This window comes from Rosa chinensis, chromosome 5 (assembly GCF_002994745.2).
Source record: "Rosa chinensis cultivar Old Blush chromosome 5, RchiOBHm-V2, whole genome shotgun sequence".
Classification (NCBI taxonomy): Eukaryota; Viridiplantae; Streptophyta; class Magnoliopsida; order Rosales; family Rosaceae; genus Rosa; species Rosa chinensis.
In genome coordinates this window covers 33,120,853-33,137,767 of record NC_037092.1, presented here as the reverse complement: position 1 = coordinate 33,137,767, position 16,915 = coordinate 33,120,853, and the positions used below count along the sequence as shown (strand labels likewise).

Genomic DNA, 16,915 nt, shown 5'->3' with positions numbered 1-16,915 from the left:
AACTGCCTCTTTTTCCAAACGTACAGCAATGTTTGTTGTACCTTTTGCTCTATCCCATATGCTGCGCTGTCTTTTTTCATTAGTAAACTCTGTTACAAGCACACCAAGTTCTTCTTGACTTCGAAGTTGAGGATCTGACTTGAAGAATTGAAGGAACCTTGGATGCTCACAGTATGATTTATTCTTTGCCGAGGACACTTCAGGATAATCATAGTTAGTGACACTAGAATCAAATTGTTCAGCAGCATTGCAAATGGAAAGGTCCAAAATGCACTTTGTATCACCAGAATCAGAAACAGAAAGGTCCTGAAGACAAAAATGGTTCTCAAGACGCTTGAAATGACCACAACTCTCCATGGATGCAGAAAAGGAGCAAGTGTCAGATGTTGCGAGTGTATGAATAAGTCGATGTTGAAGCGTGGGTCGAACATTTGGCAGGAGCATGTCAGCAGGAGGTCCACATTTGCCTACGGGAAGAGTCTTAATGGGGCATAAATTGGAGAAAGATTCCATTAAGTCACTGAGCTTAGAGTATCCCTTAGATGCATGATCCACTTTTATTTCAAATTTACCCTTGAAAACAGCTTCAAGACTTTGGACAGCTACCAAAACAGATTTCTCCTCTTTAAAAAGGACGAAGCCAAAGCCTTGAGATTTGATCTTGTTTTCTGCTGCTTGAGATACAATGACTACAGCATTTTCTACTGATCCAAACTGTTCAAAGAGCTTGCCCAAAAATTCTGCCACACGCAGTAAAACAGAGAACTATATTAGCCAAAAAAACAATCCTCTTGTATACGTCTGTCAATTAAATGATTTAAATCAATCTTCCTTGACCATCAAAAGCAATACAACTTAAATGTCTCCTTGATTCATAGGTAGATATTACATACCAGAGTCCACTGAAGGAGGAAGTCCTCCTATAAAGAGTTTGCGCTTGAGTCGTTGAGCAGCAGAGACATGACTCTGATGTTCTCCCTCGTTCGCTTTCGCGGACTCCTCACAATCTGCATAAAAGCACAATCTGTTGATCTGTTGTGGACACCACAATCTCGACAATTGAAGGATCTGATCAAGAGCAGAATTTCCATCTGTGTGTGTCTGGTCATGAAAATAGCAGCTGTACATTTCAGCATCATTGACATCTATATTTGTCTTCGGAAGCAGCTGAATTAGGGCTTCATCTCCCGCCTATCCAAATTTCATCGATTTATGGTCAAATATCATAATATGATTCCCAAACACTACATTGATTAATTCTAAGTATACTGTGTAAGTGTGTGATAATTGCTCACTCAATATGAACACAGAGGTCTTCAATTATAAATTTGGTTTGATGCAACTAATATGCATATTTTCATGTGGCTGCATTGTCTTCAGATGTACCACTATGGATCAACAAGTATGCATCGGGGATACAGAATAAGTAGAGGACTTGAGGGGTTTTGTCAGTCATCACCACAAGTCAGAATGCTATAATATATGGTGCAATGTGCACACATAATTCCATTACTATTGAATACATTTTGATTTCCTTATGCTACATTTTGCAGAGTAATGTAATCCTTAGTTCTGACCGAGTTGCAAAATGTTTCCATTTTCAGAGACATTATGGAATTAATGGGACAATACATAACACCCATTAAGAAAACGCAAGAAAACCCATCATCAAGACATTTTGATTTTCTTTCTTTCATTGGAAAAAAAGAACAGAAAAGGAGAAAGCAAGAAAACCGCAAGGGGAATTAATGAAGAAAACACCAAGGCCCACCACCACATTAGGCCAGAAAAATAAGTCACAAAGACCCAATCCCAAACACAAAAGAGATAGAGAACCAGATGCAACTAGCGATGCCTATAATCCAATTGGAACATCGTAATCACGAAAAAAATGGATTGCAAATGTACCAAGAGGAGATTTTTAACACTCGAAAAATTGTTCCATATATTTCTAAACAGTAAAAGAAGTTTCCAAATAGAATAGAGCACGCAACGGAGGCTCACCCGAGCTTCACGAATGAGTGATGACGTCATCACCTTCTTCTTGTCCGCACCACCGGTTGCTCTGAAGATCTGAAGCAGCTCTAACGGCGGCATTGAACGGCCCATGGCCGAAGCCTCCCTCTGTCACCTTCTCCTTGGAGCCTTGAGAATCGTTCACCTTCTCCTTGGAGCCTTGAAAATAGTTCACCTTGTCGGAAGCAGCCTCAGCCTCAGCAATGTCAGTGCTCAAATCCTTCAAGAAAAATAAAAATAAAAATTAAGGAAATACAAAATCAGTTAACGATCGTTTCTTCAGTCGTTTATAGAATGGTTGGCTCTGTTACCGTAAGAAATCCAGATAAAAATGTTTCAACCCACACAAACCTTTTTACCGATCGTATCAACGACCAAGCCTTTAATGGAGATATCACTCTGATTCCGATTCGGATGCTTCCTGAAAAGTGAAGACGAAGATGAAAACTCTACTGCTATAGGCAAGAAAAATAAACAAATAAGAGGCTTCATTAATAAATACCAAGGCTAAAATGATGAAAAGCTAGCTGAAAAGATAAAAAAGCAGATTTTCCATTTCCAGCACTATTTCTGGGTTTCTGCAGAGGGTTTGCGTATCGTTTTGATTGGTAATAACACACCTTGTCTCACTAAGCTCAGCGGCCTAATAATAAAAAAATATGAAACCCTAGATTTTGACTCTGTGACTCTCTCTCTCTCTCGGTCTCTCTCTCTGCACTGTAATGAAGAAAAAAAGGTTTCTCTCTCCTGCTGCACAGTAATGAGAAGAAAGAAAGGGTTTTAGGAGGGAAGTGTTTTAGTGGAGGGACCCGGACTTCAAATGGTTTAATTAATTGAATTTGATACTTGCATGTAGTAGTTAGTGTTTTTTGCTCAGTTAGTGTGTTTTTTTTTTAATGTTTTCTCTTTCATATATATTTTGCAACAAAAATTATTATAAATCATTATTTTAGAATTTAAAAGTTATTAGGATCAAGTAAAATCTTTTGCCAAACTTGTTTACGAAGGGGGAAAGACTTTTTAACATGATCTTAACACAATTTTTAAACTCACCCGCTTGGTTTTTCTCGTATTTTTTACTTCAAAATGTATAATTAATATAAAAATCTATTTAACCCCTCAAAAATTATCGAAAAGTTGAGAAAGTAACTCATTATTTCATGATGCAAATAAATCAAAGGTTGATAAAATATTAAATTAATCAGATGTTGATATTTTTTTATATGAAGCCGAGAGGTGTTACACTCCAATCGGAGAGATTGAAAAAGATATTAGCTTGTGCATTGATATTTGAATTTGGAGGGAGGAATTGTTTGTTTAAATTGTGAGTGTGAATATGATATGATCTAAGATTTTATTGTCCATCTAATATTGATTGAAAGCCAAGTGAAGTTTTGTAGAGGCTAGCTGCTTGTGAATAAGAATGATCTTTGTGTTTGATTTGGCCGACTAATACTTGGAAATATGATTTATCTTGACAAAAAAAGTTGTTATGAAAAATTTCCAAATTTGAACATTGGTAAAAATAGAATGAAATTCAACAGTCATTCGAAACAAAATTATGAATAATCAAGGCTTTAAGAATAAATAAATTACTTCTCACCATGACAAAAAAACAAAATGATTTGCCACAAATAGTGGGACCAAGAGAAGTTGTAGAAAGTAAAAAATTTTAAGTTAATTTAAAAATAATGCATAGTAGCAACTTACCCTCTAATTTTTTTGAAATTAGCAATTGCCTGTGAGCTATGAACAAAAAGTTTCCTTCAATTGCATAGTAATTTTTAAAATTGTCATCGATGTCTCCCTTGTTGTAAGTTTTTGATTACTATCTAATTTTGACACAAAACTCATCTCACAGCCTAAATCTAAGCTTAAAACTAGACTTGGCAAAACACCATATCATGTCGTGTCGTGTCCATGTCATATATTTATTATGGAGCATGATAACAAACCATTAAGTTAACATGTAAAGGATGCTAAAATCAGAACCAAACCATTAAGTTTCATGTTAACTGTTTAAACCCATTAAGACTCGTTAAAAAAAAAAAAACTAAATTTTAACTTACGATATCATATAAACTTAGAATAATATAACAAGCGCACATAAATCATATACAATCAGGATATCTTTTACTTTTTAGAAGTTGAGATTTCAATTTCTTATCATAAAAATTGAGACAGCTGTTACGATAATTTAGAGAGCTGCATAAGGGGTTTCTAATATATATTAGATAGAGAAACTCAAACTTACAATAATACCATTTTGTTAATGATTTTTATCATGGTAACGGATCAACACTAAACCAAAGCATCAACACTAACGATTTTTGTCTCCGAGTTCACACTTTAATGATGGAGGAACCCTGTGTTAGTGAGATTTGGATGATGTGACATTAAATCAACATTTCATTTATTTTACATTATATCAACATTTCATCTATTTTCTTCATGAAATAATGTGTCATTTTCACAACTTTTATTGCTTTTCAACAGCTTGAATGGATTTTTATAGTGGAAATTCCATTGGAAAAAAAAATAGTAGAAGAACAAATAATAAAATGAACAAAAAGGGTTAAGAACCGTAGGATAATTAATATGGTAAAGCCCTCCTCATAATCATCCTTAGGCCAGTCTCTATGACTCACAATCTCACATGACCAAAGAAAAGGGTCCATTTATGACTCAACGTCTTCTTTCTTTCTTCTTTCAGACCAAAAAAAAAAAGTCTTCTTTCTTCTTATAGCTAAACATATCTACTGTGTCTCGTCAACATCAACTGTGTTTTCATGTAAAAAAAAAGAAAAAATTGGCACGGAAAATCTGAACACGTTAGTTTTCAAAAACTTTTGCCTTGCTCCAATCCCTAAAATTCTAAAAGGACAAAACCCTCTCTCTTTCTTCTTGTCCTAATAAGACCCCTCTTTTAGTTTGCTACAAAGTGAAAATCATTTCCCAATTCCCATACTTTGACACCGTGATTGAAGAGAAAGAAATGTTCATGGTTTCACCAACTCGTGCACACCCATTTTCAGAAAATAGCCTACTTTCTCAAACACACTGTCCCTAATGCCATTGATGAACCTCCTTTCAAGCTCTCCCACTGTTTTTCCTCTCTCACATCAAATTTTGACCCCCAAAACTTGGAGCTTGAAGTCTGCTAGGTATGCCGGAAATAAAGTTATTATATTTTCCTTAGCCATACAGAGTTAGAACTAAAGTGTGATCATAAAAAGCGGACATCAAACTTTTTACAAATTGGATTTGATTGTTTGTTTCACGATTGGGGTTGGACCTGAAACCAATATAGATATAGGAAAGGCAACATGGTGAGAGCTTGGGAGAGAGTCCATCACTTATTTGAGTCGTAAGATAAATTCACATTATTCTAATATGAGAATTTGTTTTTTGGTGTGGTTTGGCGAGGGTGGGGTAAAACCTGAAAACTTCTCTTGGAAATTCACCTAAGTCTTAATGTTTGAGTATTAGGGTTAGGTGTAGGCTGTGAGATGAGCTAATATCTTTTTCACTCTCACATTTAGACTGTTAATATCTCTCGGCTCCCATATGAAAAAATGTCCATGTTCGGATGGTGAAACATTACATCAACCTTTTACTTATTTGCATAATGAGATAACAAGAAATTACTTACTCAACTTTTCAATTGCTTTGGAACGGGTCGGATGGATCTTCACAGTAGAAATCAAGTATCTATTCCCAAGTAAAAAATAGGAGAATTGATGAGCGTAAGAATTAAATTGGGTTAAGATTATGTTAGATTAAGTTGGATTTTTCTTATATTAAAAATATAGTGGAGGTAGGGGGAGAGAGAAACGGGGTGAAGCCTTGTTGGGGGTTAGCCTTTATGAGTCGTATGACCAGCAAACCAGGTCTGAGTCTTATTTCCTTTTATGGCTAAACATCAGTGTTATGAACTTATGATCCCTCATAAACAAAAGAAAGACCGGCTTTATTCCAAATCTCTCTTTGTCTAAGACCCTCTCTGTTATTTGCTAGAGAGCAACAATCATCTTCCATACTCTTTTGTCTCGTCTTGACACCATGATTGAAGACTGAGAAATGGTCATGGTTTCACCAACTGGTAGAGACCCATTTCGCAAAAATGCCTATTTTCTCAAACCCATTCTCCCTAATTCCTCCATTTATGAAACTGCTTTCAAGCTCCCTCACTGTTTCAGTGTTTCTCCTCCCTCCCACCCCGTTTTGACCCAGAAAAGTTGGAGCTTCAATTCCGTGGATGGCGTTTCGACCACCAAGATCTCCACTTGGCTTCTAAGCACCAATTGACAGGGGAAGAAAGCTGGTATTTATGAAGCCATCTTCAATTCCATGTACGAAATCAAAAAGAAAAAAGATTTGGTTTGCGGGTTTGCAGAGAGATGGTCTTCCGAGACCAACACCTTCATGTGAAGCAATAATCACATTGGAGGATGTCATGGTTTTAGGAGGACTTTTGGTTTTGGGAGACTCCATTTTCAATCCTATTGAAAGCAGAGAACTGAAAGCATTACAAGACAAACTTGAGGTTGAGCGAATGGGACTTTACAATCGCAAGGGTGGGTTTAGAGTTGCTTACACATACCTATGGACGAAGAAGTTCATGAAGAATGGGAGTGAATTAAAGCACGAAGCATTCCTTGTGTTCTGGCTGTCCAGGTATGTTTTCCATATTTCTCTCAATGCAGTCAATAAGGCTGTTTTCTCCATTGCAATTCGTCTAGCTAGGGGGATCCGAGTCGCGCTTGCATCAGTTATTCTTGCTCAAAAGGACAATTGTATCTTCAGATGAATTAAATGCCAAGAATGCTTTTGTAAAATCATAATCAAGTCACAGTTTTAATTAGTTCAGGTTTGGGTATGGGAACGATTTCTGGAACTTAGGCCAAAGCCCAAAGTTATATGCTATGGTGAGTGATTGTCTGAATGTTGGAAATATGAGGAGGGTTTTAGACTCAGCAGGTGAAGGTTTTAATTCCATGGCCATTAAGAACTGGAATTTTCCTAGAAACTATGTTGAAAAGGAAGAGTGGGTATTGGTTGGTGCAGGCTTGGTTGACGAACTATTGTCTATTGTCATTTGCGACGTGCTTGAGGGTGGCTGAATTAGTTGGATTTGATACTATTCAGCAATACCTTCCACATCGAGTTGCTAGGCAATTTGGATTTGATCAAGACCTTCCATGTTCTGTTTCTGGACACAGCCACAATTATGATAATGCTGAAGATACTTGAATTGGTTGAAGGAATCAGTGTCAGGCCTCGAACAGAGACATATACCACCAAAAAAGAAAGTTAAGAAAACTGTAGACTTGATAGATGATGCCACCATTCCTTTTATTTGTTCTCCAAAGAATTCAGAAGAATTTGTGCATGTTTCAGCAGGAAGGAATGAAGGTGAATATTCCCTTGGTCCACCAGGATTTCCTCTCAAAAGGAATAGAATGGAAGCTGGAGATCCTACGGACGAAGATGAACTAACTATATCAGAGGCTTTGAAACTTGGGAAGAAGCTTAAGACTGTTGAAACTAGAAAAAGTACTGACAGTGCGAATTTATCATGACCCGATCAAATCTTTGCATCTTCATCGGCAGATGAAAGTTCTATGAATATTATGAAGTCAAAAATACTGGAGAAAGAAGTTGTGTTGAGTAGTGAAGTGGTTACTTGGGGAAGTAAAAATCAGAGGAAACTGGACAAGGTAATCATGAGTAAGGAAAGAAGTCCAAGTAATGACATGTTGAGCATCGTTGGCAATAAATGTCCTAGCAGGACTTCTTTATCCGATTAACTGGAATGTGGTAGCAGCATGTGTCATCATTTAAGAAACGGGAATGTGCTAGCAGCAGTTCATTACTTGAGAAACAGGAATGTAATAGCGGCGGCTCTTTATTTGCGAAACTGGGATGTGCAAGCATCGATCAGCCCTTCAATTGCAGATGAAGGTACGTTTGTTAATACTATGAAGTCTGAAAGATTGGAGAAAGATGTTGCATTGATCAAAGCTTTGATCTGGAGAGGTAAGGGTAAGAGGAAAATGAAAAATGTAATGAGAAGCAAGGCAAGAACCAGCTCCTTATTTGAGAAACAGGAAGATGGCAGCAGCAGCCTTTCATTTGAAAACCAAGTTTCAGAGCTTAATGGTGGTTCAGGCTTGTAAAGGTGGTTCAGTTGTTACAAGCAAATACTTTTGGGAGGAGTGGACTCATTGATAGTTAATCAAACGGTACTTTCTCTGAGTTGGCAGTCTAAACTCTTTCTTGAATTTGGCAGTCTAAACCCTGTACTTCAGAGTTTTAGAGATAAAATTTAGTTCAGAGAAAATTTTGTCGTGTAAAAGAGAAATATGACTGTACGCGGATAATCCTAGTTTTTTAAAAAGACACCATGAGTTAGACATGGATAGTTTTACAAGACCTGCTCAATGAGAAGGAAGGATCCTAATCACTAATGTGTTCGTGGTTCAACCACACTTACTAGCAAACTCAAACTCAACCCCTCCATTTGATAGTTAATCTTAGTTTCCAAGGTGTAATTTAGCAGCAAACAAATGTTGTAACTTGTTAGTATGACAAGAGAGAGACATCCATCAAATTGATCACAGAACAACTGCATCTACAAGTTTGTTATTCAGATATGATCTACAATAAATTTGACGAGGAGATAATTGAAACCGCATGTGTAATATAATTGACTAATTGACCATCCATCACATTCTATTACTGAAAAGTAGAAATGCGCCTTTTATTTATTCAGAAAAGCATTTTGCTATTTTAAGGAGGACTGTAATGTATATACCATGCCTTAGTATCTAAATTGCACTTCAATAACCTATTGAAAAATGTTTACTTCTAAAAGGTGGGGTGTCTAGTATAGTGTTTATAATTGGAACGGCTTGTAAGCCTTGACATACATGTCAAACTGAAGGTAAGCTGCTACTCTCAAGTGGAATCTGCTTTTGTAGGCTTATAGTTAATTATTTAAAGATAGGACTACAGAGAGTATTACATTGATGAGAATTAGCTAATAAAGCCAATCTTTAACGAATTAATTAGCTCGACAAAAACTTAACCTAGTTGATTTGGAGATCCTATGGTCTTGGTGCAATTCGCAAACTAGTTCAGTATGGTTCAATTAGTTGAAAACAAATCTAACTCCATTCCTATAATAATGAGTATTGTATGCAACCGTGGTTAGCGTTTTTATCTCATCTAATGATACAAAGATCTTGTTAACAAGAGAAATGTAACAGAATATTTCTCATCTAATGTCGCTTCTACGAGAATGATATGACTTGGTTCTTTAGAGCTCTTATCAATTCAGGAATAGTTCAGGACAAAAATGGACACAACCATATAATCCATAATGTATTAGAATAAACGATGTGTGAGACCTATTGTCTCAAGTTATATAAACGGTAAATAGTTCAAGATTATATATTCATCACCAAGTAAATTTGATAGGTTTTCACTATGATAAGTTCAAATTCAAAAGCAAATCTTTAGATGCATCTCTTGTTTACTTCTACGCTCTCACCACACTCCCGACCACCTATCTGAAGGAGCACACCTAATTGTTGAACAATTTTAAGTGGCTTCATTAATTAATCATAACTTATGGCTTGTGAGGGATGAGCATAAAATTCCATGGTTTTTAATTGAATTAAAATTTGAATTTGAATTAATACACACCAAATTGTTAATTTTTAGTTGGTCTTGCCGAAATAGTTCATATTTTTCTGTACCACGACTAACAAAGTTTTGATTGAGCTGATGGATTTTTATAGTAAAATCAAATATCAATATCAATTTTATGAAAGTGGGATAGGAAAGAGGGAAAAAAATGGATTTTTTGCACCAACATTGTCTGGAGACTTGAGTGACTGACAATATGATATCCGAACTTACAAAGTTATCAAAGTAGTACCCAGACTCAATTTTTCATATCAACGTTGTACCTATGTCATTTTTCCGTCACGGCGCCATCAATCCTGACCACATGCGACGCACGTGAGTTAAAAAAATGAGGGCAAAAAGGACTTTTTCACTCCAAAGATCTCAATCCAATACATTCTCAAAAAATAAAAATAAAAATAAAAATCTCAATCCAATCATCATGATTGGATATCATCCCCATTAAAACTTCTCTGACCATGAAATTCAAAGAAACCTATTTATTATGATCTTCTTTATCTTTTAGAATTTGGATTTGGGTTGTTCAGGAATATATCAAAGCTAATTCTAAATGAATTTGATTTGGATATCCACTAAACTATGGTAATCTCTCTCTTCCCAAAACTCTATCTCCAAATTCAGATTAGCCACCTTTCTTGCTCCACCACCATGGCATTCCACGACAGTGATGACACAACCACTCCCTCCAACGTTGGTGTTTTCGGCAATCACCCATCAAAGCCAAGCATTTGGCTCTATCACTGAAACTACTTCTAGCTAGAGCGATTTCGACATGGCGAGCACAGTGAGCATGGGGGTGACTCTTACCGCTAGCAATCAATGCGCATATGGGTGAGCACAGTGAGCATAATGCACCACTACCACCTACTTCACCAGCCCTTCTTCCCAGTTGAATCAAACCCTCAAACCCAATCACCATCTTCCTCTCCTCCCCCACCGCCTCATCATCCCCATCGGCGTCTTGGTCTCCGTCACCGCTGCACTTATCATCACCTCCGCCGCTGCATTTTTACTCTATAGCCAGCACCTGAAGCTCAATCCCACTGCGGCCGACAACAAGCTCTCCAGAACTGACAGCCCAATCTTCAAATTCTAAGGCACCAAGTTCCTCTCACTCATTTTCTCAAACACCTTAACTGAATCTCCAACAAACCCAAATTTTCCATACATCGCAATCAATACATTCCCCAAATTTCACATCCGAAACCAAACCCATTTTCACAACCATCCCATGTACCCCTTGCCCCAAACCCACATCCAAAAGCCCACCATAGGCCTTGATCACACAAGGCATTGTAAAATTATCGGATTTAAACTCTGCGATGCTTATCAACTTAATAAAGGTACCAATTGCTCAGTGGTGTTAGCTTAGTGGTTAGAGCACCCACTACCTATGTACGAAGTCATGAGTTCGAGTTACTATGGGGACAGGAGTGAAGCCCTTTGATCCTCTTTAAAAAAAAGAAAAAAAAAATAAAGGTACCAATTGCTTCCTCATAAAGCTTGTTTCTTGAGTACCCACCCAACTGAACCACCGAGAACTTCCTCTACCTCGGCAGGTTTATCCAATGCTCAAGGAGTTTGTTTAATAGAGAGAGTGAGAGATCTGTTGATTTTGAGGAGGAGTTTCATCGAGCTGAGATATTACAGCCATGGCTGTGGATCTCGATCCAGCTCAAGTTAGGCTCAAGTCTCCACCTCCAGACGGCTGCTGTTTTGACAAGGAAGGAGGCTAAGATTTATGGGATTAAACTGGGTGTTGTGCTGTCGTGTGAGGATCCCAAACTAGTGAGGAGTTTTATGGGGCGGGGAAATTTGCACAAATTTGCAGGTGCGGCGGAGAGAATGATGAATGTGTAATTGGGTTTTGGATTTGATCTGTTTCAAGAAAGAGGATGATGAATAAGAGAGAAATTTAACGAAGTAAGGGCAAATCAGTCTTTTTTGCCTCATTTAACCAATCACGTGCGTCGCACATAGTCAAATTGATGGCGTTGTGACTGAAAATGATTGCAGGTACGATGTTGATATGAAAAATTGAGTCTGGGTATTACGTTGATAACTTTGTAAGTTCAGGTATCATATTGTCAGTCACCTAATTCTTCAGAAACTGTTGGTGCAAAAAATCTGAAGAAAAAAAATTGATCTTTTCTGTTTTTGGGTCTGTGAGGGAAAAATTGTTTAGAATATGAAAAAAATGAGGGAAAAAGAATAAGAAAAAAGAGAATTAGAGTAATGTTCTGCATCCATCTTTGAGGGCCACATGACTAGGTCTCTACGACTCAACATCTTCTTTCTTCTCAATTTCTCATAGCTAAACCATCTTACTTTCAACCATCCAAACCAAAAACATCAAGTTTTAAGATTGGAGGGATGTCAGAGCGTCTCTCTCTAAAACCTAGAGAGAGAAAACAGATTTGAGAAAACCAATCTCCCTCCCCCTTTCTCTCTTGCCCGGAACTTGATCCCTCCGAATCTAGATCAAAGGCTTGAGAGAGAGTTGGGGGTGGCCTTTCTCGTTTGGTCTCTCTTTTTCTCAGTTCCTCTGTTCTTCATCTTTTCCCCTTGCTTCTCTCACACCCCTTGTGGTGATTTTGCTAGCGTATGTTCAGTTCTAGAGGACGTTGTTCCTCCTTGGACCTTGTTCCTCCTTTCTTTGCTGATCATCACAAAAAAATTTCACATCCAAAAAACTCCATGATTCCCTTTACCCCTTACCTCACACCAGCTTCCCTCCATCTACCAAAGACCTGCTACATGAAGGATTTTTGGGCTACCTCTTAAAAGTGAGAATCACTTACCTAGAGGGTTATGGGTGCTCACACATGGGTGTTTCACCCCCATTCATCATTGGTTTTTTTCTTTGCTATTAGCTTCTGTCCCATTTTAGTGGCTTTGTTTCCTTCCTGGTTTGAGTCTCTTTGGTAGAGAAAAGAAAGTTGGTGTGTGGTATTGGTTCCTTTCTCTCATCCCCTTTAACTTTGGTTTTGACTAGATCTGCTTTTTGGGATTTTTCTTTGGTACTCATCACTTCAATTCAGCACTTCTCACATCCTCTTGGCTTCTTGGCTTCTGACAGCGGCGGAGGCTGTGTTAGTATTGTAGGAGTTGATGTTTTATTTAATTTTTAGGGTTACACTTTTCCTTATTGGGATTATTTGTACTTGGGCCTTGTTTTGGGCAACTCCCATTGGGTTTACTCTCATATGTAATTATTAATGAAGTTTCATTAATCTCCAAAAAACAAAAAAAACCATCTTACTTTGTTATGATGCCTCCAAAGAAAAAAACTGAAATACCTAACTTTGTCCAAAACTTTGGCCTTGTTTGCATTGCCCCAATCCCTTAAACCCCAACAAAAGGACAAAACCCTCTTTTCATTTTCTCCTAAAACTCTCTTTCTCTTTTTCACTACAAAGTGAAAATCATCTCTCTTACTCTGCTTATGCTTAATTTGTGTTGATAGTTTGACATCATGAATCTACGGTTCATACCTTTTTTTTCATTTTATTTTTTTGTTTTCTGCTATTCTCCTGCTCTCTTTTTTCAACGGAATTTCTACGATAAAAATCCGTTAAAACTGTTGAAAAACAATCAAAGTTGAGAAATCGACACATTATTCATGGAAAACATAAAAGAAATGTTGATACAATGCCACATCATCCAAGCATTGTGGTGAAGAGAGCAGAAACGTCACATTCTCATGGGAGTGTATCCAGTGCACCTAGAGTGTTTGGGCACTGACAGCACGTGACCACGTGCCTAACGTTTTAAAAGCCTCCGTTAGTTTAGAGTTGGTTAGTCAAGAACTGAAGTCTGACCACAAAAATAGGTGAAAGGCAGTAAGATGAAAATTTTACCGTCCCCACACGCGGTGCTCGTGGGAGTCCCAAAGCCTCCAAGGTTGCCGCCGACTCCGGTTTTCTCAAATCTGAGACGAGAGAAGAATATTTTGAATTGCAGCATGTATTTGAATTGTCAGCACCGTTAATTGATCGTTCATAGTCGGGCGGCCCAAGTTTGTTCTGATATGGGATCCCAATTTGAGTAACACTAGGAAGTTGAAAATCATCGAAACCCAATTCATTGCGGCAGTTTGTAGGTAACGAATTAGTTAACCAAAAGCAGTTATGGGTTTGTTTGTATTCACAGGCGGAGATATTGCAGGAGGACGCCTCAATTTTCTGAATTTTTTGTTGTGATTTTATTTACTCGTATTTTCTTGGAGTCTCTGAGTTCTGATGTTCATCTCCCATCTCAGATTTTATTACCTTACTTCTCCAACAGTTGATGATATATATCCTATCAAGTTAATTGAATCAATGCATCATGATATATATCCATATTGGTTAGTTGTGGATTTTGATTAACTTACTCTCACTTTGAATTTGCTTAGGTAGGTTGTTATATCCAGTTTTTATTTTTATGAGAACCATTTTAAAGGAAAACTTTAATCTTTTTTTTGTTAAATCCTTGGTATTTAATATAGATTTTCTTTCCTGCGCATTGTGGGATATTACATATGGGTTTTGGCAGGGGGTTTTGATTTTCTGATGATGCGCTATTGTTTGGCATACAAATTTTCCCTTTTACAGACATATGCGGTTATTCGGCTATAGAATTAGGTGGTTTTAATCCCATCCCGGATAAGTTCTTGACTTGATCAATGTTTATTTTGAATCTGGATTATGATGTCTACAGTCTCAATTTTGTCAATGTGTTGGTTGAGTCCCTTTATCTTCATCTTTTGTGGCACTAAATTCATCTGCATTGGGATTACATGCTCTGAATTTTCGTTGTCAAGGTTGTTAGATTTCTCTTTGATGGAATTTGTTTGTTTAGTATGCTGTCTCTCTAGGGGATTTTAAGTTATGCCTTCATCTTAGGTGGGTGCTTGTTATGAAATTGATCCTTGTATCAGTTTCCTAAGCCGACTAAGATATAGTTGTTAGCTATTATCTGTTAAGCTGGGTAATTAGTGGTTAGAGTTAATTAACTATCATTAGAGTTTAATCTGCCATCTCTTGTTGGTGGCTATCACGTGTCCATCACATGTGAGCAGTATGAGGGATATATATATTCCCCTGATGTAATCGTTGCGGGCTATCTATGAAAAATTCAGTTTGTTATTTCTTTTCTTCTTTCTTTTCGTTATCCTCTATCTGTGGTTGAGGCTGTGACCTTAACAATTGGTATCCAGAGCCAGCCACAAGCTTAAGGGCACAGGGTCGAAACCGCCTTCTCCGCCGCCCGTCTCCGGTGAGCTTTCTCACATGGAGTTTGAGCTTCAGATCCACCGTGATGAGACCAATGCTCGCTTGGCCGAGATGCAGGCCACTCTGCAAGCTTCCTTTCAGGCTTCCATAGCCACTTCTCTTGCCGGTTTCAAGGAGGTGCTCTTGGCGGATCTGCAGCAGCTCCGTCTCCCCAAACCAGGCGACACCGCCGTTCCTCACCCGGATGGCTCGGTCCGATTTGGATCGATCTCCCCTCCACCACACTTTCCACCTGCTTTGGTGGGTTCTTCGTCTACACTGGCCAGATCTGAGGGTAATATGTCTCACTCTCCTATTTTGAATCTGGGTAATGATGATGTGTTGCTCGGATTTATTAGTGAGACTGTTACTAGTCCAAAACATGTGACATCTGTTGCTTCTCAGCTTGTTAATATGGATCATTTGCCTAAACCTTCCGAGGGTATGACTCTTGCTGGGTCTCAGCCCCTTCCCGCTAGTATTGGTAGCTCTATAGGTTCCTTAAGTAGTGGCTCTACTAGTTCTCCGCTTCCGTTGGGGCATGGGGGAGGCGCACAGCCTCACCCTCAGTATTTTCATCCCTCACAGTATGGATCACAACCCTTCGCTACTTTTATGGGAACAACTTTTCCTACTGGAGGTTCACAACCATTTTCCTTGGGTCCTCACTCTAGCTATCTTATAGGGGAACATGACTCATTGGCCATGACCTATTCTGGTCCTTATACGGTCCAGCCTTCGATATCAATTGCTGTACCCACTTACTCACAGGCTAGGAGCACTGCTCAGGGGCACGCTGTACCTCCAATATTGGCCACCACTACCACTACCAGTGTGACACCACCTAATTCCAGCTTTCCATTGACATCCCAGCACATCCAATACCCATCGTTTCACTCCAACATCGGCCCAGTACCTTATATGCCTCAGCATCTATTCCACACACCTTATGTTGATCCCAATCTTCCAACCATGAAGCAGATGAGACTTGAGTTTAGTGTTTTCAGTGGAGGTGATCCTGTGGAATGGCTTAATAAAGCTGAGCAATATTTTGAGTTTTACCAGATCCCAGAGGATAGGAAACTCTCTCTAGCCACTATGCACCTTTCAGACAAAGCCTCTGATCGATGGTACATGTTTCGGCATGAATTTCCCCACACTTGGCAAGGTCTTGCCGATTTATTGATGAGGGAGTTTAGTAGCTATAATAGATCGGAGTATCAAGCTGCTTTGGCAAGGATGTCTCAAACTACCAGTGTTGAACATTACATGGAACAATTCACCAAACTATCACGGAGGGCTCCTGGCTTTCCCCCTGAGGTACTACTCTCTTGCTTCATTGGTGGCTTGAAGGAAGATATTCGAGTGGATGTGCAAGCACAAAAACCTCGATCCCTTTATGAGGCGTGTGAATTAGCAAGGGTTTATGAAACTAGAAGTGAAAGTTACAGGAGCTATGCAAGACATTCTGGCCAGGCTAGGACTCACTTCACTTCAACACCAAAGCTCACTTCCCATGGTGGTAGTGCTAGGGCTCCAGTACCTTTCTCACCCAGAAATGCTCCAGGGATTAAAGGGTCGCATCCAAATATGGGGAACAAGCGGTTATCCCAGGCTGAATATCAAGAAAGAAGGGCCAAAAATCAATGTTTTTTTTGCGAAGAAACATTTAAACCAGGCCACAATTGCAGGAAAGGACAGTTGATGATCATGGAAGTAGTTCAAGATGAGAGTGAGCTTATCAATGTACTAGAAATGGTGGAGGAGGAGGTTCCTCCTATCATTGACATTGAAGAACCCTTGATTAGGTTGCAAGTTATGAATGACAGCGATTCCAATCCAGCCACCATGCAATTGAAGGGTGTGTTCAATAAAAAGTTGGTACATGTGCTCATTGATTCCGGGGCTACTCACAATTTTATTCACCCGCA

The 16,915-nt window shown here is 38.5% G+C and overlaps 1 long non-coding RNA gene across 1 annotated transcript; it reads left to right on the top strand.

Moving 5' to 3' along the window:
* Positions 1-6,105: 6,105 nt before the first annotated feature.
* On the top strand, positions 6,106-7,308 carry LOC121049513. Its single transcript, XR_005800543.1, has 2 exons — positions 6,106-6,693; positions 6,997-7,308. It is a non-coding gene; the product is annotated as an uncharacterized LOC121049513 (long non-coding RNA).
* The last annotated feature ends 9,607 nt before the right edge of the window (positions 7,309-16,915 follow it).